General features: G+C 33.4%; 1 long non-coding RNA gene across 1 annotated transcript; it reads right to left on the minus strand.

Annotated features, from left to right (window-relative positions):
- Positions 1–7,323: 7,323 nt before the first annotated feature.
- On the minus strand, positions 7,324–9,312 carry LOC130591497 (uncharacterized). The gene is made up of 3 exons (XR_008969244.1): positions 9,170–9,312; positions 7,723–7,898; positions 7,324–7,393 (listed from the first exon to the last, which is right to left on the minus strand). It is a non-coding gene; the product is annotated as an uncharacterized LOC130591497 (long non-coding RNA).
- Positions 9,313–26,153: the final 16,841 nt, after the last annotated feature.

Consider the following 26,153-nt stretch of genomic DNA (forward strand, 5'->3'; position numbering starts at 1 on the left):
CTTGTATCATATAAACCTCTTTTTATATTTTGTCAACTCCTTATTTCCATGTCATTATATCATATTTTTGTATCATGATTACTCATTTTTATGTCATTATAGAGCAAACTTGTATCATTTAAACATATTTTAACATTATTTGCCAACTTTGTATGTACATATCATTATTACTCATTTTTGTGCCATTATTACTTATTTTGATGTCATTCTATAGCAAACTTGTATCATTTAAATTTATTTTAATATTATTTGTTAACTTTTTATGTACCATACCATTATTACCCATCTCTATGTCATTTTTACTCGCTTTTATGTCATTATAGAGCAATATTGTATCATTTAAATTTATTTTAATATTATTTATCAACTCCTTATTTATGTACTATTGTTACTCATTTTTGTGTCATTATTACTCATTTTATGTCATTATATCATTCATAGACAATCTCTTCAATTTTTCGATCTACCTGCTTCATCTCCTCCACACATACATCAACAACATTCTCCCTCCTCCTTCTTCATCAATTTCTTCTTTCTATTATTTCTCAACTCCCACACATATCAATGACAACAACAAAGGTAAACGTCATTTCCAAAGTCCACAACCTCTCTGAGAATCTCGAAGCTCGAAAAAAATAATCAAAGGTTGCGGAACCATAGAAAGGAGAGAGAAAAGGACTGTAGCAGCACCGCCATCGTGTCAGGCCTATAACGATGTACTTGACAATTCTTTAAGTTTTTTCTATTCAATTCTTTGATCATTCCTTGCAATTTATTGTACTTCATCACCATTGGTACACTAAGAGAGAGACACTAGTAGAATAAATGCTTATTGCTGCGGTGATATTGATGTGGTTTTACCTATATGCAACAATATATCACGATAAAAGAAAAAATATAATATAAAATAACCATATTGCTGCGGTTCTCGACAGAAACCGCAGCAATATGCGTTCAGCAGAAAAAAATTGAAAAAAAAGTTGACATTTGACCAAACATATTGTTGCGGTTTCTGACAAGAACCGCAGCAATATATCAAAATATTAATTTTTATTATTATTTTAATATATTATTGTGGTTCTTGTCCAAAATCGCAGCAATATATCTAATTAAAAAAAAGGAAACCTAAATATAACCGGCTCAACCCATTTCGCCCTCTCACACGCACATAAAAACCCTATCTCCCTCTTCCCTCTCACAATCGCACCAAAAAAACCCTGAGTACCTCTCTCCTCTTCCTTTTCGCACCTCTCTTGTACCTCTCTCCTCTTCCTTTTTGCACCTCTCCTGTACCTCTCTCCTCTTCCTTTTCGTATCCATCTCCTGTACTTCTCTCAAATTCTTTGAGAACGACGGTAGGTTTCGAATCTGAGCGCCCACTTTGAGAACGAGTAATGGGTTTCGAATCTGAAACTCCCACTTTGAGAACGAGCAATGGGTTTTGAATCCGAAGCACCCACTTTGAGAACGAGCAATGGGTTTCGAATCTGAAGCGATTTGAAGCGCCTACTTTGAGAACAGAGCGGCGGTACGTTTCGAGCAATAGGCTTCATCTTCACCGTCGTTTACCGTCCATCGTTCGTCGTAATGGGTTTTCACGAGTAACGAGAAATCAATTTTCACGAGAAACAACAACAGATCTATTTTCTTTCTTTTTTTTTTTTTTTTTTCATTTTTGTTTTTTGTTTTTTTAATTTTTCGTTTCTTTTTTGTCCGTTTTTTAAGATTTGTTTCTAGATTTTGTTTTAGTTTTTTTTTTTTGATTTTTTTAGATCAGTTTTATATTTTTTTGTAATTAGTCGTTTGTTTGTTTTAGGTTTTTTTTTTTTTTTGATTTTTTTAGATCAGTTTTGTATCATAAGGTTGTTTTTTGATTTTTGCTTTTTCATTTTACTTTACGATCTTTTGTATTGCTTTTTTTATCTTTATATATCAATAAGATTCATATGTTATTTCATCTTCGGTTTGTCATGGTTTTAATTTTTCAAATTTAATTGCAAAATGTAAAAAAAAAAAAACTTTTTTTTACCTGTAACGGGACTTATTGCTGCGGTTTTGGACAAAAACCGCAGCAATATATTTGAGTTTTTCTAATATAAAATAAATATATTGCTGCGGTTTATGCTAAAAACCGCAGCAATATAATTAATACCTATTGCTGCCCCCTTAATTGCTACACGCCCAAAACCGCAGCAATATGCCATTTTTTAACCGCAGCAAATAGCATTTATTCTACTAGTGAGAAAATGAAAATATGTTGTTATGGTGAAAACATTGCACTCTCCGAGTCGCCATTGAATTGATGAGTGAGAGATTTGTGTGCTCTCCACTCTGAAACCCAAATTATAGGGTTTTGGTGAAGAAATCACTTGATTTTTCGCAATACTGAAATGCACAATTGAAATTCCTTTCTCAGGAACGCGAAGTTGAAGTTAGATTGTAAGCTTTCTCTCTCCTTCGAAAGCGAAATCGATTTTCTCTTTCCTCTGTGAGAGATGGTGTTCTTCAATCTATAATGACTAGCCTTCTTTGTACGCGATGCATGCGTTGATTATTTTGGCGATTATTATTAAATTTCATCTAAATGTAATTTTGAAGGATGTAGTTAATCACCATTAGTTCTAATTAAATATTATATGGTGTAAGTACAAGATATAAATATTACTTGATGAAGAAGTTGTTCTCTGGGTATTTTTATTACTTGTTATTGGATGTTGGTATCGTAATTGCATTTCAAAGTTTAGGTAAAATTAAAATTTTATGTTTTTGGTTTTGTAACTGATTTGAAAACTGCTTTAGTTATGTTAATTTTTTTTCAATCATAAACTTTTTCTTTCACTATACATATTTTTATTTAAGTTTATTTTAGCTACTTTGAACTTCCTTTGATATATAGATTTTAAATTAGAAACACGACAAGAAAAATCGCATATAGAGGCAAGGTAGATTTGCCTCTGAAACCAAAGATGTAGCCTCTAATTGCCTTTTGAAGCAAATTAGTGGTTGCCTCTAATAGTTCCGTCGCTAATTGACGGTTGCCTCTAAAAGTCCCTTTTTGAGGCAATATAACTGGTTGCCTCTAAAAGACTCGACATTTAGAGACAACCATATATTCTTGCCTCAAAATATAATTAGAGGCAACCATATATATTCTTGCCTCAAAATATAAATAGAGGCAATAATATATATTCTTGCATCAAAATATAATTAGAGGCAATATGAAACATTGCTTCTAAAAACTACATATATTTAGGGGAAACTATATAATTTTATCTCGCGATATAATTAGAGGCAATATAACAAATTGCTTCTAAAAACCACATATATTTAGGGGCAATCATATGATTTTGACTCAAAATATAATTAGAGGTAATATAAAAATGTTTCTGAAATATAATATATTTAAGGACAACCACATCATTTTAATTCAAAATATAATTCGAGGTGATATCTTTTTTTTTTAAATAGTGATATTTCGAAGCAATCTGAGACCTATCATGAATGGTGTTTGGATGCACCAAAACAATCTAGCGTATTATTTTGTACATTTTCAAGCACGATCACCTATAGAAATAACCTTGATGAAATTGCAAAATTAAACTAATAAATTTATGAAAATTGAAGTTCTACTATTTCCAAGAAATATTACTAAATAAAAGCAAACATAATGTAGTAACATCTTAAAAATTGTAGTACAATATCGACCAGATAAAACATCCTATGTCGTCAAACAATCTACAAGCCCAAAACTTAGGAAAACTACCAAAGTCAAAATTAGTTTTCATCATCAAGAGAACAAAATAGAACAATAGTAGAGTACATATCATAGAACAACAACAACAGTAACACCTCAGAGTCAACCAAAGTCATACTACTCTTCGTTTATTTGCATATCACCATACTCTTTATAATCCACATCCTTCTCCTCCTCCCCCTCCTCCTCCTCCTCTCCTCATCATCATCATCATCATCCTCATCCTGTCATTTTAGAATTAGAACGTACTATTAGTTATAAATTGTTGTATAATATGAGTACTATAAGAGGGGGGGGTGAATTATAGTGAGAGAATAAGCTATACTTTTTGCGGAATTAAAAGTAAACTTGGGAACAAACAATGGGAACACAAGAGATTTAGCGAGGAAAAACTTCCTAGGCCTAGTAGGAAGAAACAACCTCGACCACAAGGGATTTTAAACAACTTTCCACTATAATAGGCCAAAACAACTCTGATTACAACCTATTACTTTTCTCTCGATTCTCAACTTAAGTCACTCAACTCAAGTTCCCAACGACAGTTCCCACAACTGACGTTCTCTCAAACTTCACTCGAAGTTCCTTTCTCTTCTCTTTCTCTTTCTCTTGCTTCACTCAAAGCTTCTCACACTTACAAGAGTTCACTCAAACCCTTTTCTCAAAAATACACTTTGTAAAACAATGGAAGAGTAATAAACTCGATTAATGTAAGTATGAATTCTCTTAAGGAAAAGGCACTGACACTTTTAGATAACTTAAGACAAATTAGCTAAGTCAGACACATTTTGTTCAAATGAATTAGGCGCCTATTTATAGACAATTAAGACAAGACATGTTCACCACTAATTACCATTATCACATGATCTCCATGATTTTAATTAATTAATTAAATAAATTAAATATTCCATGTCAAGTAAATACCACTAATCCACTACTTCACTTCATAAGGAAGCAGTAACATATTACGTGGTTTTACAAAACTTGAGAATAATTAAACTCATTTAATTAAATTAAATACTTGGAGGATAATTAACTAAGCCACTAAATCCACTAACTACATAAATCGTGTAGCAGTAGCTTTAGGCGTGCAATCCATTTTTAGGAAATAAATAAATTAAATACTTTAGCTAGTTTTTAGGAAAAATATCTTTTTAAAATATTTTAAAAACCGAAAAACAATTTTATATTTTAAAAATCCGAAACATTTTAAAAACCGGAAATATTATTTTTGAAAACAAAATCTTTTAAATAAAATATAAAATAAAAGTAAAAGATAGATTTGAAAATCGGTTAAATTAAAATCAGAAAATCTTTTTAAAATCTTTTCCTAACAAACTTAAACTAAATTCCTAAAATAGTGGATCTTAGTTAAAACAACCCTAAAAACTCTAACAACTATATTGGGCACAATTTAATTAGGCGCACAACATTAGAGTCTCTTAGGAGTTCCTAAATCATTTTAAGTCTTGTTCCCTAACCTTGTTCCTATAGTGCCAGGTCTGTTCCTTTCATGGGAACAGAACCAAGTTCCTTTGAGAATTCACCACGAACTTAATTAAGCTTTTACTCAACCTTAACATGAAGATAATAAATACACCTAATGTATTCTAATCTTCATTCCATGCTTGATTCTTCATCTCTCGAACATCTTTACTTCGATCTTGATTAATTCTCCGTTTTAATCTTCAATCAAGTATTCTCTTAGCTCGAGCATGAATTACCTTGCAACAACATAAATAAAATATACTATGTCTTTTGTGGTTCGGTCATCTTCAAAACTCAAGGGTCAACAATTTCCCCCTTTTTGAAGATGACAACAAAAGGCATATAATATAATAAAAAGTAATACACACACTACTACAAAAAGGCCTAAAGAGACCCCCTAAAATCTCATTTAGAGACCACATGAGAGGTGGTCTTCAGCTCATAGGTCTCTCAGGATAAATAACCACTGATTGCGGGTGGTTTCTTAATTTGTTAGAAGAGACCACTTCCTTATAATAAGTGGTTATTTATGAGTTTAAATAGGAAAAAAGAAGGATAAGGTGCCACATTTAACAGATAGGTGGTCTTTTTTATCTTACAAAGAAATCATTTTTAATATATAGGTGGTCTTTTTAATCATACTTGAAAATACCACCTGAAAGGAAAAGGTGGTCTCTTTAACCTTTTTTTTAAAAAAAAAAAATTCAATATTATTATACGCTTGTCCAATGCATTTCACCTGCTCCATACGTGTCTTTCATAATCTACAAGTAATTTACAGAAGTATATAGAGCATCTACATACTTGTATTGAGATAATTCAAATGACTTTATAATTAGAATACCTTTTCATTTCATTGAAATCATTTACTACAAAATCACATGCATATCAATATGTGCACAAACTTAAAAATATGTCTCCTAAAATTTCAATAAATATGTTCTTTTAACAAGTAAAACAAGAAAATTCCAAACTATATACACAAATGTTTCAAAGACCAAAAAAGATGTAGATCAAGTACACTTCCTAGTAAAAATAATCTATGTTATCTCAAAATTCCTCCTCCTCCAGCTTGTTTGTGCTTGTGCGTATGAGCTTTGCCAAGTACTGAAAAGCATAAAATATATGCATTAAAAATAGAATACAACCAAATAGGACAAAAAAATGATACTTTAAATTAAAATTTACTAACTTTGTTCCATAATATCATCTTTTCACACAACAATCAAGTAACAACAAATTATAAAATCACCATGTTATAAGTTTTATAAATGCTAGTAAAGTACTAAGTATTTTAGTAATCTAACATGCTTTATTATGAACTAAAAAATAAATTATTTCACAATATGAGAATTGCTCCAAGCACATTCCAATGTACTTGGACCTACAAAGCACAAGTCAATTTTTTCTAGTATCTCCATCAGTAACCTTGTTAAGTTCCCTAAAGATGAGCATCCCAATAGCTACATTGCAAATTCCATAATAAATGTTGTCATTGGACTTGGACAAGACATAGGCCTAGAGACTAGATAGGTTGAAAGAGTTCAAGGTTCAGTCTGGAATCTCTTGTAGTAAAGGAAACTTGATAATTAAGTGGTGCAAACAATAAACAATCACTATTATGAGCAAATAAACTATCTACTACCTTGCAATAAATAATATAATAACTCTATTTTTACAATGATCTCTCCCTACTTCATTTTGGTATGTTTCAAATTGACGATCTTAGTTGTTCGCATATGTCTCTACACACTTGATGCATTACTAGGAAACTAATTAAAGTCATACAGGATAAAAAGTGTGAAGCAAAAGGAATTATGATCAATAGTGGGATGTTTTACCAATAGCATGCTAGAAGAGAGACTATATAATAGAACTTATAGTCTGCACCTTTCCAGTCCAGTGTTGCTTTATGCCTTGATTGCTAGGTAATTAATCTAATTGGAACCTTAGCATGGATATTTGTATGCTGATGCTTGAGGTAAACCAAACTAGGATATACTAAAAGTTTAGGCTTCAAGTTGCAATCTGTAAGTACTAGATGAGATTAAACAATAAAACTATATACTTGATAATAACCTGAGGTAGAGCAACATATAGACCCTTAGCAACTCCAGGATACCGCATAATTCCAATTGGCTTGTCGATTAGAATCTGTCAAGGGGAAAAAATATGTCATTAATGGTCGCTAGCATCTTATAAACCCTCCATAGAAAAGCTTAGCAGGCCGCCCGGTTTGATATTACACTACATAGGGAAAGTGAGTTCAATATATATGAAGTCAGGTCTCCATTAAGATCGCCTAAAACCAACCCCATTTTTCTCTCCTCCCCAAAAACAAAAATAACCATAACAAGAATCATAAAAAGTACAGTATTTCGTCCACTGATACATCCTAAGGTTCAACATAAGAAAACCAAAGACAGGAAATTGGAACCGATGTGCTGAATTTAACCAGTGGAAAGAAAACTATCAAAGCTTACTTGAATCATTAGCAGTGTGGCAACGCAATGTGCAATGAGCTCTGATGGAATTTGTGGCTCAGATGGAGTAGATGCTCCATTTGACCTGAATTAAGTGCTTGATCTGAAGCCACCATGTTTGAAGTGCATGGACTTAGCTGATCATGATGAGTTAAACTTCCATTAATTTGATTGGTCTGCATAGGCATGCTAGAATAGTTAGATTTCTAGAGCGACTGTTGTCAGTTACTTGATCAGAGGTGCCAGTTATTTTATACATTTATGAATGCAAGATAGACATCGATTTCTTTGCAGACACGTTCAGCACACAGCTTGATGTATGCGGTATTGACTGATGCCCATCGTGAAGATGTCAGAATACTATTAGCCTAGTTAAGAGTATAATAATGACTACCCCTGAAGAAAATTAAAATCAAATGGCAAGGAAGCAGCTTATTGTTCAGGAGCGCACAGCTTACTGCTTCTGAGAAAATAAACTAAGTATCGTCTAATCCTTAAATGTTATGCTCACACTATTCTTCAGGAAACTTAACTCCTCAATAGAGCATACACATGACGTAATAGTCTAATTACATGACTAGAAGAATGCATCAGATTAAGGCTTCACAGAAATCCCTTTTGTGCATGAGTTCATGACTAGGAGCTTACACAAATGGGTAACCATTACATACCCAAGTGCCAGTGAAATTGAGGCTATATCTCATTATTAGTGTTGACGGGTAAACTGGAAGGAGGAAGATTAAGTGTGTCACATATTATTGTTGTTTGCCTAATAGTTTCTAAGGGTCTATTTTATTCAACTTATTTTCTGAACTTATCTTAAATTTCCTGAACTTCTATTAATTTATGTCAACTCTAAAAATAAGTTTACACAACATACCCTAATGAAATTTAAGGCTAAAATATGAAATATATTAGCAGCAAAATAAGACTTCTAAATAAGTTCAAGGTTGAGTTAAACTCAACATATACAGGATACTCCCTCTGTTTGGAAATGACACTGTATTAACCCTTCATAAGCAATATTCAATAAGATAAACTTTGCAACAATTAGTGGTTGCAATCCTCTCTTTAGCACTCCATTTAGGAGCGAGTATGAGTTATACCAATTACAGCTATTTCTATCTTAGAAAATGAAACAACTTATTTCAACATGGAAAAAGAAATAGTATACATGTGTTATTTTTTTCCAGGTGGAGGGATTATGCATATTATGACTTCAGGATGCCAAACTTCAAACATGCAAGTCCAATTTCATTGAAATCTTCTCTAGTTCCAGACAAACCTTGTTTATATTAAAAATTCTTTAATCATATCAATAAAGAGCTAAAGCCTAACTTCAAACTCATTCGATCATACAATCAACTAGAAAACGAGAATTATCATAAGAATTTGAAAATCGTTTAAAAAAACTATGAATTTGATAAAATAAAAAAATTCATATCACCTCCTCAAATCTTCCTCGGCGAAAGGCTTGATTTTCGCTCTGCACAAACTTGAAAACCTGCAGAAATCTCTCGTACGAAATCGACGATTCTCCCTCATTCGCCTACAAATTGAAACCAAAATCACTTCAAATTACTGAAATAAAAGAGCAAAAAAAAACACTCGAAATTGAGAAATTAAAAGTAGTATTATCATCAATCGGAAACTAACACAGATGAAATCTTCAACATAGTCAATGCCGTTGGAGATTTTCGCAATCTTCGTTGAGTTTTCATTGTTCGACATCGCATCGGAATTATTCTCTATCTTCAGTCTCTTCATTCACTCGCGCTCGCTCTCTCTCTCTCTCTCCTAAGTATTTTTATCTGCTGCATTATCAGTGTTTCTCTAACGGGGCGTTTGGTATGAGGGATTGGGAGTTTGGGGATTAGAGGATGGGATTGTGAATGAGAGTTAGAAGGTGGGAATTTATTAAATATATTCCAATCCCTTGTTTGGTATGTTAGTGGGATTAAGTAGGGAATATATTGCTAAATTACAAATTTACCCATTTTAATGAAGGATAGCAAAAGAAGAGCAAGCAATATTAGTGAAGTATAATTTAATGAAGGGTAAATTTGTCTCTTAACATAACCAAAAATAATCCCCCTCCCTAATACCTGCCCCTCCCCATGTCTTATTTTGGTGGGATAAGAGGGATTTTAATCTCATTCCCCTTCACATGGGAATTTAGATATCCCCTCAAACAAACATGGGATATCTACCCATAGGGATATAATATCCCATTCCCACCCCTAATCCCCCTAAACAAACACCCCATAAGAGAGAGCAGAGAAAGAAGAAGGGGGAAATGATGAGAAACTGCTTTTGGTTTTGGCTTTAATTATTTGCTAATAATGGAGTAATACATACAAAGTAAATTAACTAAAAAGTACCGTAAAAAAATTAAGTAAAGAGTAGTATATTTAGGGTTTTAGTGGGTCACAAATGTTTGTGTTATTTTTTTTTAATTAATAATTACTAATACAGTTATTATTGACTTCCTGAAAACACGTACATTATGTATGGAATTTTTTTAAAAAAAAATATATAAAATTAAAATCACCACTTAATAGGAATAAGTGGTTTCTTTAGTATTGGAAACTTTTGATAAGGTTAAAAAAAACCATCTTTTTAAAGAATAGGTCTCCTTTATCATGTTATAACAGACCACCTTTCGAACAAATTAGGTTTTTTTGGCTGAATAATCACTTATTTCATTAAGGAGGTCTCTCATAGGTGATACTTTTGCACATATTTGTAGTAGTGACATAAGTCATATAAAACTATTATATACCAAGTATGTAACCAAGTTAAATTAAGTATTATAGACTCGTTATTTTATTTTGTAGAAGAAATATGAGAACATAATCCATGACAAAAAAAATTTACTCTGATTGCCTTATCTTTCCCCCTTTGGCATCTTCAAAAACATTGTCCACGATTTCAAAAAGATGAATGTTATCTACTAAACACATCACACCACCAAACTTGTGAGAAATAAGTTGGTTAGTATAAGCAAATAAAGCATTCAACTCTCAAAACCGCAATCCAAGAATATTAGCCATTCATTTAGACGCACACATGCAAAAAGATTAAACTAGAATTACAAATTAACAAGTTCCATTGTAGCATGATTAAAAGAGAAACATAGAAAAGACAAATATTAAACAGTTCATGTTCCCACTCACAAAAAAAACAAACTAAACTAGAATAAGTTTATTGTTTAGGAGAGGAAGGTTGCTCGATTTCTTCCACCACATCATAAGCTTTGCCATCACTTCTTATGATTTTCGGCCAAGTAGTCATTCCTTGAGCACACATCTTCCAACTTCAAACCGAGAGTTCATCACTTGAATGGAGGAGAAAGTTCACCAAGCGACCATATCCTTGTTGTCCTCCAAGGTTTGTCAACTTTGTGCATTACCCCTTTACAACCCATTTAAATCCTTAGCTTCCGTAGCAAACTCCATCATTGCTTCCGAATGACCCATAACCAAGAGAAAAAAAATCCAATCTTCTAGCATGAGCTAGAGTATATGTAGAACCAATGGTAGGATTTTGAGAAGAGAGGGAGCATTTGAGAAGGATTGGTTCGGCTGTTTGTTCCTTAGGTTTGGGAACACAGGTTGTTCCTCTAGAATGGGAACAACATTGTTTCCTTAGTCTTTAGGAACAGAACAGGAGGGTTTGAGGTAGAGGGAGGGATAGGATCATTTTGTGGTGCTAGGGTAGAGGTGAGGCAGATTTTTGTGGAGATGGAGGAAAAGGAGGATTGGTTTCCATGGAACAGGAGTCTGTTCCCTAGAAGGAGGAGGTTAGATTCATAATCTTCCCTATCAATCACCTAACTTCATCTTCCTCAAAATTTCATTGTCAAGCAAAGGAAAATTAAGCACTTTCATGTTTTGAACTCTTTGACTAGTTCTAGTGCTTTTCAACCGGTTTCACCACCTCTTCAACCACTTCTTCCCTTTCTTCTTAGCTTCTTCTTTTTCTTTTTCTTTTTTTTCTTTTTTTTTTTCTTTTTTCTTTTTTTCTTTTTTCAATTTTTTTTCTTCTTCTTCTTCCACTCATCATATACTCATCATCCTCATCATCATCAAGTTAGCCCTTCCCTTGATCTTCTCCATTCACAACACAAACATTCAAGTTATTCAAGGCACGCACATTCAACATATTTCCCGTGGATACACCAATGGTGAGTTCCCAAATTTCATCATTAATTAAGAAGATTTCGGTTCATTAAGCTCCATACCAACAACAAACCATTTTCAATCAATGACTCAATGTTGAATCATTAAAGAGAGGAAAGTTTATGTGTTTGAGAGGCTAAACAATGAATATAAATAATCCAACATGCTAACTTGAGCACGTTTGAAAGACGAGGCAATAAGCTTTCTTAGGATGTGAAAAAAATTTTGTGTAGGAGAAAGAAGATTATGATCAAGAAATGTTTTTCCCTTTTGACCACCATATTAACAATCAATTGATCAAAGAGATATCCGAAAATGGATAGGACCACGTTGTTCTTAAATAAACATCAGTTCCTCTCACGGGAACACCAAGCAATTTACCCAAATTTTAGCATTAAAATCAATTTGAGTTCCTTTACCAAGTGGAAACAATTTCCTTCTTCATCCATGGAAAAGTTTTCACAAAATTCGTCCATAATTTAGGAATCAAACTATTTCCATAACATTCACAAAAGATTTCCCAACCTTGAAACTTAATCATATTGAGCAATTGACGAAAATTTACTCTTTTCACCAAGAAACATCAATAAAAAGTCATGAACATACCTAGATTGTGGATTTTTTCGAGCAACTCATTTGTTCCTCTCTCGGAACATCGATTCCCCCTCACTTGTTGCATGTTGTCTTCAACCTCCATTTCAACGTCTCTCATTGTTTTCTCTTTTCTCTTAGAATTCTTGTGAGAATTGGAGAGAATATCCATGGGGTAGGTGATTCAATTTATGGAGGAAGGAGAGGGTTTTTCGGCTTTGTGGGAGGAGAGAGAGTGAGAAGTGTTTTTGGGATTCATATTTTGTGGAGTATTTTCGGTTTTATGAGAAGGAAAAAAGATTAATTTTTGGTTTAAGGAAAGAAAAAAAATAAAACCGTGTATTGTACACGTTTTTGGAAAGTGAAAAAAAATCTTCTATCAAAAAAATATCTTCAACTAACTTGAGAGATATGAGGGAAAAATCAGATTTTTAGGAAAAAAATCTGAACAGAATATTTTTGGATTTTTGAATTTTAAAAGAAAAAAATATTAAACTTAACACGCTGGGAATAGCGTTTGGGAACAATGAATGGAAACAAAGAAATTTTGCTACTTTGGAACACCATTAATTCTTTTAATCCTTTGTCATCACTTAAGGCATAGAATTGTCTTATGAACAATAAGGGGAATATTATTGGACATTGGTGAGCAGTTTTCAGACATTTTTACTTATACATGAAATAATCATATAAGATTGTGATGTATTTAAGCAAATAAAAACATCGAATATGCACATCCAAACATAATGCCAAAGAATTAACACAAAGGGGAATATTGTAGCAATCATTTCAACTTGATTAAGCCAAGTTCAAGTCTCAATTTCTCAAACCTATCTCTATTTAAGGGCTTTGTCAAATGTCTGCAATTTGACGTTCAGTCTCACAGAATTCCATTTTAATAAGACCCTTTTCAACATTATCTTTCAGAAAGTGATGCCTAATATGGATGTGTTTGACTCTTGAATGATGCACGGGATCTTTAGAAATACTAATAGCACTAGTATTATCACAATAGATGGGAACACATTCAAAGTAAATTCCATAGTCACGTAGTTGTTGTTTTATCCATAGCATTTGGGAACAACATGCTGCTGCTGCAACATATTCAGCCTCTGCTGTAGATAAAGCAACTGTGTTTTGCTTCTTGGTGCTCCAAGAAACTAAACTATGACTAAGGAACTGAACCATACCTGATGTACTCTTCCTATTGACCAGATCTCCTGCATAGTCAGCATCCGCAAATCCTTTAATTCAAAGGTATCACTTCTCGAATAGAATAGGCTTAAATCATCTGTTCCCTTGAGGTATCTTAGGATTCTCTTCACAGCTGTGAGATGAGATTCCTTTGGATTGGCTTGAAACCTTGCACATAACCTACACTGAAAGCAATATCAGGACGACTTGCAGTTAGATATAGTAATGAGCCAATCATACCTCGATATTGGTTTGATCCACACTTTTCCTATAGAATCTTCATCCAATCTGGTTGAATTCCCATAGGTGTATGATTTACTTTGGATGCTTCCAAACCATACTTTTTCAATAGTTCCTTTATGTACTTTTGTTGATGGATGTAGATTCCTTCTTCTGTTTGCTTGATTTGCAACCCCAAGAAGAAGTTGAGCTCACCCATCATACTCATTTCAAATTCTTTACTCATGAGATTAGCAAAGTCCTTGCACAAAGATTCATTAGTGGCACCAAATATAATATCATCAACATATATTTGAACAACTAATAAATGTTTTCCTTTTGATTTTAAAAACAAGGTTCGATCCAATTTTCCTCTTTTAAACTCATTTTCAAGAAGGAACTTTGAAAGTCTTTCATACCATGCTCTTGGAGCTTGCTTTAACCCATAAAGAGCTTTGTCAAGCTTAAAGACATGATTAGGAAATTCTTTATTTAAAACCTGGAGGTTGTTCTACAAATACCTTCATTAAGATAACCATTTAGAAAAGCACATTTTACATCCATTTGATACAATTTAAAACCCATGAAAGCAGCAAATGCTATGAAAATTCTAATTGCTTCCAATCTTGCAACTGGAGCAAAAGTTTCTTCATAATCAATGCCTTCCTGTTGATTGTATCCTTTCACAACTAACCTGGCCTTGTTTCTTATATGTTCCGAACTCATCTAATTTGTTTCGAAACACCCACTTTAAACCAATAACCTTATTATGTTTAGGCTTAGGTTCAAGGTGCCAAACTTTGTTTCTTTCAACTTGATGAAGTTCATCTGCATGCTACGATCCAATCAGCATCAGTGAGAGCTTCTTCATGTTCCTAGGTTCCAACATAGAAAGAAAAGCATGAAAAGCACAAAATTTTTCAATTGAGATCTCGTTTGAGTTCCCTTTTTATGTCACTGATTATTAGTTCCACAGGATGGGAACGATGAGTTTTCCAAGGCTTTGGTTGGAAATCCTGGATGGAAACTTGGTTTCCTTGATCATCTTCATTTCCCTGTACTTGGGAACCAGGTTCAACAATAGTGGATTCATTCACTGTGTTCATCACTTAGTTCTTCTTCTTCCTCATTGGGAACAGGAACAGGATGTTGTTCCCTTGGCTTTGTTCCCATGACTTCGTCTTCCAAAGTCTCATCAATAAGACTTGATCTTTTGCAATCCTATTTCGAAGTCATCTTCAACCTGTGTGCTTGCATCAAATTTATCTGTTTCATCAAAAATAACATGCACACTTTCTTCTACACACATAGACCTTTTATTATAATCTATAAGCTTGCTACTAGAAGATATCCTAAGAATACAGCTTCTTCACTTCTAGCATCAAATTTTCCAAAATTTTGTTTCCCATTATTATGAACAAAACATTTACATCCAAATGTTCTGAAATATGTAATATTGGGCTTTTTACCAAAATACAGCTCATAGGAGTTTTATTTAATAAAGGTCTTCCATGGCACGATTTATAATATGACAAGCAGTATTCACAGCTTCTGCCCAAAAGTTTTAGGAAGACCACTAGCTATCAACATAGTCCTAGCCATCTTCTTCTATGTTCTATTCTTCCTTTCACTACAACCATTTTGTTGAGGTGTTCTAGGGCGAGAAATTGTGATCTAACCATTGTCTCTCTAAAGTCATCGAACTTAAATTTCAAATTCTTTGCCATGGTCGGATCTAAGGTGAAGTAATTTATGACCACTCAAATTTTGAACTTTCTTTGCAAAGACAAGGAACTCATCATAAGTCTCGTCCTTGCTAGAAAGAAAAATAACCCAAGTAAATCTAGAGAAGTCATCTACAATAACAACACATATTTCTTTCCACTCCTACTTTGTATCCTCATAGGTCCACATAAATCCATATGAATTAACTCTAAGGTCTTGTGGTACTTACCACATTCTTGGACTTGAAGAGGACCTAACATGCTTACCTTTTGCGCATGCATCACAAACAGGATCTAAATGAAACTTAGTTGAAGGTAAACCTAAGACTAGTTCTTTAGAACGAAGTTTGTCAAGCAAAAAGAAGCTAGCATGAAATGAATCATCATCAATAACACTAAGGCATGTGAACTTGTTTTTGGGAACAAGGTTGAGATCCACAACATATGTGTTCCCTTTTCTTGTTTAGCTAAATTTAGCTACGGATTTTTATTTCCGTCCCTAAATTTAGCTACGGATTTTTATTTTCCGTCCCAATTTTGGGGACGGATTTAAATTCCGTCCCTAATTTAGGGACGGAATACAAAGTTCCGTCGCTAAATTGATTTAGCGACGAAGGTTTTAGGGACGGACAGAATCCATCCCTAAATCCGTCGCTAATTCAATTTAGCAACGGATTTTGCCTATTTAGCGACGGATTATGTCCGTCGCTAAAACGAGTTTTTTTTGTAGTGTTCCAAAATGACATCCTTTGTGCTATTGTTGACAATTAAACATTTTTCACTATTAAATTTCACACAGTTCCCTTTATCACAGAATTGGGAAATACTCAACAAGTTATGTTTTAATCCATCAACTAGAAAAACATTACTATGGAATGTGACGATGACTTACCAACTTTGCCCATGGCAACTATGTTACCTTTCTTGTTGTCACCAAAATCACACTTCCACCATTATAGGCTGAGAGTGAGAGAAATCTTGATTTATCTCCAGTCATATGCTTAGAACAACCACTGTCTAGGTACCATGTGTTGTTCCCCCTCACTCCAACCTGCAAGAAAACTAATTGTTAGAGTTAGGAACCCAATCTTTCTTGGGTTCCTTTCCTTCAGGAACAATAGATTTCTTTTTCCAAATTACTCTACTTGTTTCCAAGTTCTCATTAATGCGACCAAGTCTTTTAGGACAAGATTCCTAAAGTGACCAGTGTTCCCACAAAACATACAAACTTTATCACTTGGTAAATCAACTCTCTTTTTAGGTTTTATAAATTTCTTTTTGTGATTAAAACCAAGACCTTCGGTTCGTTTTGTTTGAGGGTTCTTAATCCAGTTTGGAATAGGTAGCATTTTCTTTTCATTTCTCATTTGGTGCAGTTCCCCTACAAGTTCATTATTTTCATTTTCCAAAAATGAAACATGATTTTTCAATTCGTTTATTTCAGATTTGAAACTTTGCAAGGGAACTGACTTAATGTCAAATGAACTTACTTCAGGAACAAACTCTTTTAATTGTGATAACTCAAGACTTAACAAGTAGTTCTCATTTTTAAGATTTTCGAAATCCTCTTTTAATTTAAGATTTTTGTCAAACAACTCGAAAAATCTTTTCTCAATATCAATTGAACACTTTTAAGCCAAGAGGTATGTTCCTTTGCAACAGTTAAAGCATGTTGACATTGTTTTAGTTTAATGGTCTCATCTTTGCAATCATTTACAGCGTCAACAATAAACTCAAATAACTTTTCTTTACTTAAAGAATTAAGACGAGTTTTGATGGTGTCTAGACTTGCCTCAAGAGATTCAATCTCTTCATCAGATTCGGAATTGTCAAGAGCCATAAGACAGAAGTTTGCAGTCTCCTCATTTGGTTGAGGATCATCTTCTTCTTCGGAGTCAGAGTCTCCCCATGCAGCAACCATAGCTTTCTTCATGTCAGATCGAGTATAGGACTTTTGTATTCCTTGTTCCTATCTCTGCTTCGTTCCCTTCCTTTGCCTTTTTCTTGTTCCCATTGGGGACAATCCTTGATGAAGTGCTCAGAGCTGCCACACTTATGACAAACAAGTTTGTTAGAATATTTCTTATTCTTACCTTTGTAATCTCCATTCTTCATGTTCCTAAACATTCTTTTGAATTTTCGGACCATGAGAGCGGATTCTTCTTCATCAGTTTTGAGTTTCACTTTCATCAGCTTTTAAGGCAATCGATTTTTGCTTGGACATGTCTCCATTCTCATTGTCCAATTGCAACTCATGAGTCATAAGGGAACCAGCAAGTTGTTCCAAATTGAACTTGTAAAGTCCTTAGTTTCCTGTAAGGCAGTTACCTTAGCCATCCATCGATCCCTAGGAAGGCTCCTTAGGACCTTTCGTACCTGTTCCTCAGATGTAATCACTTTCCAAGAGATGTTAGCTCATTAATAATATTAGTAAAGCGTGTAAACATGTCTTGGATAGACTCTTTTGATTTCATTTGAAAAAGTTCATATTGGTTCATCAAAAGATCTATTTTTGATCTCTTAACTTCACTCGTACCTTCATGAGTGACTTCAAGAAGATCCCAAATTTGTTTTGCGGTTTTGCATCCCATGACACGATTGTGTTCATGAGGTCCAAGACCACAATGAAGCAGTTTTATAGCAAGAGCATTAATTTCCATCTTTTCGAAATCATGCTTTATCAAAATCAGATATAGATTTAGGAATTACCTCATTCTTGTCATTAGTGGTAGTGACTTCAAAATCACCTACCTCTATGACTCTCCATACCTGGTAATTGTCGGCTTTGATAAAGATCTCCATTCTGTTCTTCCAGTAAGTGTAAACCTTACCATTGAACATTGGTGGCCTCTGCGTAGAGTACCCTTCTTCCAGTTTCTCTCTAGTATTCATATTTTTCAAGATCTTGAACTCAACAGGGTTTCCTGATTTTAGAGTTCCCCCTCTGATACCAATTGTTGTATAATATGAGCACTATAAGAGGGGGGGTGAATTATAGTGAGAGAATAAGCTATACTTTTTCGGAATTAAAAGTAAACTTGGGAACAAACAATGGGAACACGAGAGATTTAGCGAGGAAAAACTTCCTAGGCCTAGTAGGAAGAAACAACCTCGACCACAAGGGATTTTAAACAACTTTCCACTATAATAGGCCAAAACAACTCTGATTACAACCTATTACTTTTCTCTCGATTCTCAACTTAAGTCACTCAACTCAAGTTCCCAACGACAGTTCCCACAACTGACGTTTTCTTAAACTTCACTCGAAGTTCCTTTCTCTTTCTCTTTCTCTTTCTCTTGCTTCACTCAAAGCTTCTCACACTTACAAGAGTTCACTCAAACCCTTTTCTCAAAAATACACTTTGTAAAAAAATGGAAGAGTAATAAACTCGATTAATGTAAGTATGAATTCTCTTAAGGAAAAGGCACTGACACTTTAGATAACTTAAGACAAATTAATAAGTCAGACACATTTTGTTCAAATGAATTAGGCGCCTATTTATAGACAATTAAGACAAGACATGTATCCCACTAATTAGACCATTATCACATGATCTCCATGATTTTAATTAATTAATTAAATTAAATTAAATATTCCATGTCAAGTAAATACCACTAATCCACTACTTCACTTCATAGAGAAGCAGTAACATATTACGTGGTTTTACAAAACTTGAGAATAATTAAACTCATTTAATTAAAAAATACTTGGAGGATAATTAACTAAGCCACTAAATCCACTAACTACATAAACGTGTAGCAGTAGCTTTAGGCGTGCAATCAATTTTTAGGAAATAAATAAATTAAATACTTTAGCTAGTTTTTAGGAAAAATATCTTTTTAAAATATCTTTATAAAACCGAAAAACATTTTATATTTTAAAAACCGAAACATTTTAAAAACCGGAAAATATTATTTTTGAAAACAAATCTTTTAAATAAATATAAAAGATAAAAGATAAAAGATAAAAGATATATTTGAAAATCGTTAAATTAAAAATCAGAAAATCTTTTCCTAACAAACTTAAACTAAATTCCTAAAATAGTGGATCTTAGTTAAAACACCTAAAAACTCTAACAACTATATTGGGCACAATTTAACTTAGGCGCACAAACATTAGAGTCTCTTAGGAGTTCCTAAATCGTTTTAAGTCTTGTTCCCTAACCTTGTTCCTATAGTGCCAGGTCTGTTCCTTTCATGGGAACAGAACCAAGTTCCTTTGAGAATTCACCACGAACTTAATTAAGCTTTTACTCAACCTTAACATGAAGATTAATAAATACCCTAATGTATTCTAATCTTCATTCCATGCTTGATTCTTCATCTCTCGAACATCTTTACTTCGATCTTGATTAATTCTCCGTTTTAATCTTCAATCAAGTATTCTCTTAGCTCGAGCATGAATTACCTTGCAACAACATAAATAAAATATACTATGTCTTTTGTGGTTAGGTCATCTTCAAAACTCAAGGGTCAACATAAATGAATATTTATATAAATTAAAAATATAATTATTTTATAATGAGTATAGATAACAGATTACCTCATCTACATCAAATGCGAGGCTGCTTTTATTATTTGTGCTTCTTTTGTTCCATGTGTTGCTTGCTTTTCCTTGTTCGATCTTTGTCTTAATAACTTGGCAACCGACAGCGATGCAATAAATGTGTTCCTTTTCCTCCTCCATTAATCTCATTCCTTTTGACTTGTATCATATGCAAGATGGCATTATTGAAAAGGTAGCTTGAATAACTTACAAATTACTCAAAAACTAAAGTTGTTGAAGCAATGTCAAATAACAGATCTTGTTGGTACCACATAAAAGTTTTACAAAAGATTTCACATCATAGTTATACGTTAAACAAAATAAAAAAGAAAACTTGTTTGATTTGATACCTATTACCGCATTACATCTTCAAATTGCTGAGAATAAAACATTGAATTTTCTGCAAAACTAAATTTGATTTGATAACTATACACTGCCCAGGAAGTACCAAGAGAAAAAAATATGCACCTGGTTACTATCTTGGGCTGTCAAAAGGACAACTGATCCTAAATGATGTCTACTATTCCTCCCTAAAATTAGCTAGGCATTATTATAAGTTTATAATTATACTCGTTGCTACTAGTTATACTGTAGTATACTCATATCTATATTATATGCTTAATTTTCTAGCAACTATACCCTCTTCAAATAGAATTTGCGAGTGCGAAAATGGAGGAATAAAGCCAGCCACACTGTCAACTCCACCTGATTCCACAATTTGAAAAAGCACATTACTTGTGTTTCTTAAAACTCTTAGCCAGTTTCTCAACCAACCAACAAGAAACAAGATGACCAAACTAAGAAGACTTTCATACTGCAAAGCATTTCCAACATCCCAAAATCCCGAAACTGGGGAGAAAGTAAAAAGAAACAAATAAAGAACATTAAGCTGGTACTGTGCTCGGTATCCAGTCACCGGATAAGTACCCATGCATTGCGGAAACGTTTCATTTCAAGTCCGAGACATTTTCGAACTTCATTAGCACGAAAACGACCGAGGTTTCAGGGAAAAAAAAACAAGTAATCTTAAGGTCCTAGAGGTTTCGATACTTCATACTTAGATACACCATAAAGTCCTTGAAACTTAAGCTCATGTAAGTTATCCTCTCAATCGCAGCATCTTAAATCAGAAAAATCACAAATTTGATTTAATAAAAATGCAGATCTTCTCAGAGACAATTCGCTGTTTTTATAAAAGCTTTAAAACCCAAAAGATGCTCATAACTTTAACACTTGAATGTCAAGTGCATACTCCAAGTTTTGCAGCCACCAAGTACCCTTAAAACTAACAACATACTTGGCAGGAATGTGTGGAGTATACAGCACCAATTATAGTACTCAGCAGTCGATCATTGGCAAATGACAATTACATCTGTAAAATTGAATCGTGTTAAAACATTTTCTCTAGGTGCTTAGAAAATTTGCAAAAGAATACTTACAAGCTTCTTAGGATAGCATCATTTTCACAATAATCTACAGCTGCAACTAGCAATGTTATAATCCCTAATATTCGATGCTCGGTCCAGTACACAATTTGCTTGTAAGAAATATGCATGAATGGACAAATGTTCACCCTATATCAATTGGATTCAAGAAGCCTAAATCTCAATAAAGTTTCTCAAGAGCAGACGTACTGACCAAAACAACATAAGTGAATTTCAGTTAGGGATGACTGATAGAAACATAAGAGCAGTTCAATTGAAGCCATAAGAAATTAAAATTGAAATTGAAAATGCGTATTACTCTAAATGAAGAAATTCGTGAAGAAAAAAAATTGAATTCTCTACTAGTTGAACAGGAACACTGAATCAATCCTCTACCTTTGTCACCATGAAATTGGAAAAAAAGAATGTGTATTACTCTAAATGAAGAAATCCGATGGAAATACCTAATTTAGGATATGTCAGATTCGTGAAGCGAGATTGAATTCCGGGCAGGCGAGGTTGAATTCCGTGCAGGTGAGGTTCGACTCAGCCCATGCGAGATTAAGTTTGCACCCACGAGATTGAAGACGCCGTTTATGAATATGGAAACGAAGCGAAAATTAGGTTTTCAGGAAAAAAAAAAAGGAAAAAAAAAACCTGATTCTAATTTTCATATTCAAGTACAGTGGGAATTTTGGGAGGGAATAACTGAAAGATTTTTTTCATGGGATTTTGAAGAAGATAGCGGATACTAGGCGAGTTTTTTTCTTCTTTCTCTTTCCTTTGTTTTATTTCGTGCGAAGGAACTGGAACATTGTCCCTGGTTGGTTAATAATCTTTTTTTTTTCTTTTTGAGAGGAGGTTGGTTAACAATTTTAAGTTGTTCTAAGTTTGACTATTAAACCTTTATTAGTTCTTAAAGTTTTAAACTTTAGTTTTATTTTTGACATATTGTATCAAGTGACTAAATTTAATTAGTATTATTTGTTTGTATACGTAAACATCGTATAAGGTGAGTTTTAGGTGATATCGCAATTCTTGGATATAATAATTCATAGTATCAATCAACACCTGGAATCCCGTTAGGAATTTTATGTGTTAGTGTAATGGATTTAGTTATGTGATCTTATGTTAAGTTGGATATATATTATGTGATACGAATAATATCAGTACTTGTACGTCATGACTAAGATTATTATTATTAGTACTATTTTCATATTTAAATTGTGCATCTTGGTGAAATGGACTATGTTGTATGAGCGCAAATATAATTTAAGTTTCACCTAGTCTAATAAATAATACATTATTCACTAGTGAAAAAATACGCAAGGACTGCGGTAAAAACAGCCCTAAGGGCTGTGCTTTTGGCCAGCAGCCTTTGCTGTACGTAGCAGCCTTTCAGCAAAAAAGAAGCGCTCCGGTTTTTGACCGGATTAGTTAAACAAATTGCAACCTTCAATATTAAAGCACACCCAAATTTATTTATTGATCTATTTCGAGCTAAAAATTAGATAAGTTACCTACAACAACCGATCCGATTTTCAGCTTGAACCGAATATGTTAACTATTATCTGATCCGTTTTAAAACCGGATTAGTTAACTTCTCTTAATTAACTGCTCCTCCCCCACCCGTTCCGATTCGTTTACGAATTAGTTAAGCTCATTTTAAGGGTATTGCTACTGTTATGCTCGATTTTTTCTACAAGTTTAGATGGAACTTACGAAGGACGATTTTCATTATTGAGATAGACACGTCGATTGTTCTTAGCATTAGATCTGTATTGACTATCGTATTTCATTAACGATTGTTGCACAAGTTGGTGGGGTCGCACATACATCAACTTGTACACTTATTTACAAACTAGAATTTTTTGCACGCGATAAAACAATGCCTCATAATCAAGCATAATTCAATTGATAATGAAAATTATCTTCAGATGCAATTATTTTCTATTACTTGAGGGTAAAAAAAAGTTAGTTCCGCTGCAACCACAATTCAAGTGACACTAAAATTTATCTTTATATGCAAGAATAATCTATGTGATGCCGAAAAAATGGCTATAGAGACAACTAAATTCATGTGACGCTAAATACATGGCTTTAAAGACAACTGACTACATTTGATGCTAAAATTAAGGGCTATAGAGACAACTAAATTCATGTGATGCTAAATACATGGCCTCAGAGACAACTAACTACACTTGATGCTAAAAAAATAGCTTTAGAGACAACTAAATTCATGTGACGCTATATACATGGTTTTAGAGACAACTAACTACAATTGATGCTAAAACAAATGGCTTTAGAGACAACTAAATTCATGTGACTCTAAATACATGGCTTTAGAAACAACTAACTACAGTTGATGCTAAAAAAAAATGGCTTTAGAAACAACTAAATTTATGTGATGCTAAAAATATGGATTTAGAGACAACCAATATTCATGTGACGCTAAAAACATGGTTTTAGAGGCAACCAACATACATCTGATGCTGAAATGTATCTTTAGAGGCACCAGAATATATTTGACACTAAAAACCATATAATTTAGAGGCAACTATGTTTATGTGATGCTAAAAGGGGGTTTCAGAGGCAACTCAGCCAAATGATGTGCCTCTATAGCCAATTTTTTTTGTAGTAAAAAGGTTATGATTGAGGAAAATCTCGAAATCTTAATAGGTAATACTTTTTATAGAATGAAGGGACAAAAAAGTCTTTTCAAAGGGGGACACCATAGCTCCCCTTGGCTTATATAATAAAGATTATCAAATTTGGAATTTTGCAATCTAAGAGTAAGGGCCTGTTCTCCCCAGCTTATTTTCAGTTCAATTCAGTTTAGTTGCAATCAGTTCAGTTCAGTTGCAATTAGTTCAGTCATTTAATTCTCTGATAATAAAACAATGATAATAATTATTATTATCATTATTATTATTACTATTATTACAATTATAAATATTAATATCATTATTACAATTATTATTATATTACTATTATTGTTATTATTACTCTTGTTACTATTGCTTTTAATATTATTTTTATTAATAATAATAATAATAATATTGTTATTATATAAATATTGCTAATTATTATTTTGCTAATACTTTTTTTTCCTATATGATTGGGCCAATTATATTGAAATGATAATTCAAGCCTAAGAAGTATTCATTTCAATATTATTTGTCATTGTTCAAAGTACAAACTTTTTAATAGATGACAACACTAATAATATTAATAATAACAACAATGAAAATTGTCATTGTTGAAATGACAAAAAAAGACCCGTTTTGATAGTTGAATTACTAGGCAAAATAATTATAATATCAAACATTAACTAATTTTCATAATCGGTTAATTCTCCGTCTTCTTCTTGTCCTAATATTTGCTCCATCACCTCGGGATTATTCTGCATCTAGTCCCATATTGCTTCAGTTATTTGTTGTCGCACACTATCCATAGCTATTTTTCGGTTATCATCGTACATATTTTGATCAGCTCTTTGTTCCATGACTTCAATTTGGTGTTGTGAAAGGAATCCCTAGTCATGTAAACGAATAAAATTGAGTAAGGTAAAACAAGCTACAATAATTTTCAACTAATTAGCCTCGTCCATTTGTGGCATCGATTTTAGCACCTTCCACCTATTTTTGAGAACCGCAAAGACCCTCTCAATTACATTCCGATAAGAAGAATGTCGGTAATTGAATTCCTCATACATTCCCTGTGGTGGAGTCCCTCTTATGAAGTCAGGCAAATGGTACCTCAACCCAGGTACTAGATATGGACTCAAGTACCCGAGTGTATTAGGATACGCTGAATCGACTACATACACTAGTGGAAAAAAACGGAAGGGCTTTGGTTAAAACAGCCCTAAGGCACTAGTAGAATAATTGCTTATTGCTGCGGTGGTATTGCTGCGATTTTACCCATACGCAGCAATATATCATGTAAAAAGAAAAGGTAAAATATAAAATAACATATTGCTGCGGTTTCTAATAAAAACCGCAGCAATATGATTTCACCGGAAAAATTTTGAAAAAAAAAAAATTGACTTTTTTTATATTGTTGCGGTTTTTGACGGAAACCGCAGCAATATATTAAAATAATATTAAAAAAATATATTCTAATATATTGCTGCGATTTTTTAGAAAAAACCGCAACAATATGAGTCGTTTATTTCATATAAGAGGCGCTAGGGTTTGGGAACTTGCATTTCAGCCGTTTTTCTCCTTTCTCTCTCCTCCTTCAAATCTCCTTCTCTCTCAGCCTTCTTCATTTCGTAGTTCCCTCGACTTGCCTTCACCCTTCTCAGCCCGTCGACCTTTGTTCATCGGCCATTCACCAGAAGAATTCGACCGTTCAATTCGTTGCATCGAAGGAGAGAGAGAGAGAGAGGAGTTCAAGAGTTTCATCGAGGGTTTTGGCTGGAATGTTTGGACTTTCGGGCTTTCTTGGTGCGTTTGCCGGCGAAGCTTTTGACGTTCTGGTAAGTTCATCTCATTTCTTTTTCGTTTTTTGTTCCTGCTTCGATTTTCCGGCGAGCCTTGACTGTTTT

This window comes from Beta vulgaris, chromosome 5 (assembly GCF_026745355.1).
Source record: "Beta vulgaris subsp. vulgaris cultivar EL10 chromosome 5, EL10.2, whole genome shotgun sequence".
NCBI lineage: Eukaryota > Viridiplantae > Streptophyta > Magnoliopsida > Caryophyllales > Amaranthaceae > Beta > Beta vulgaris.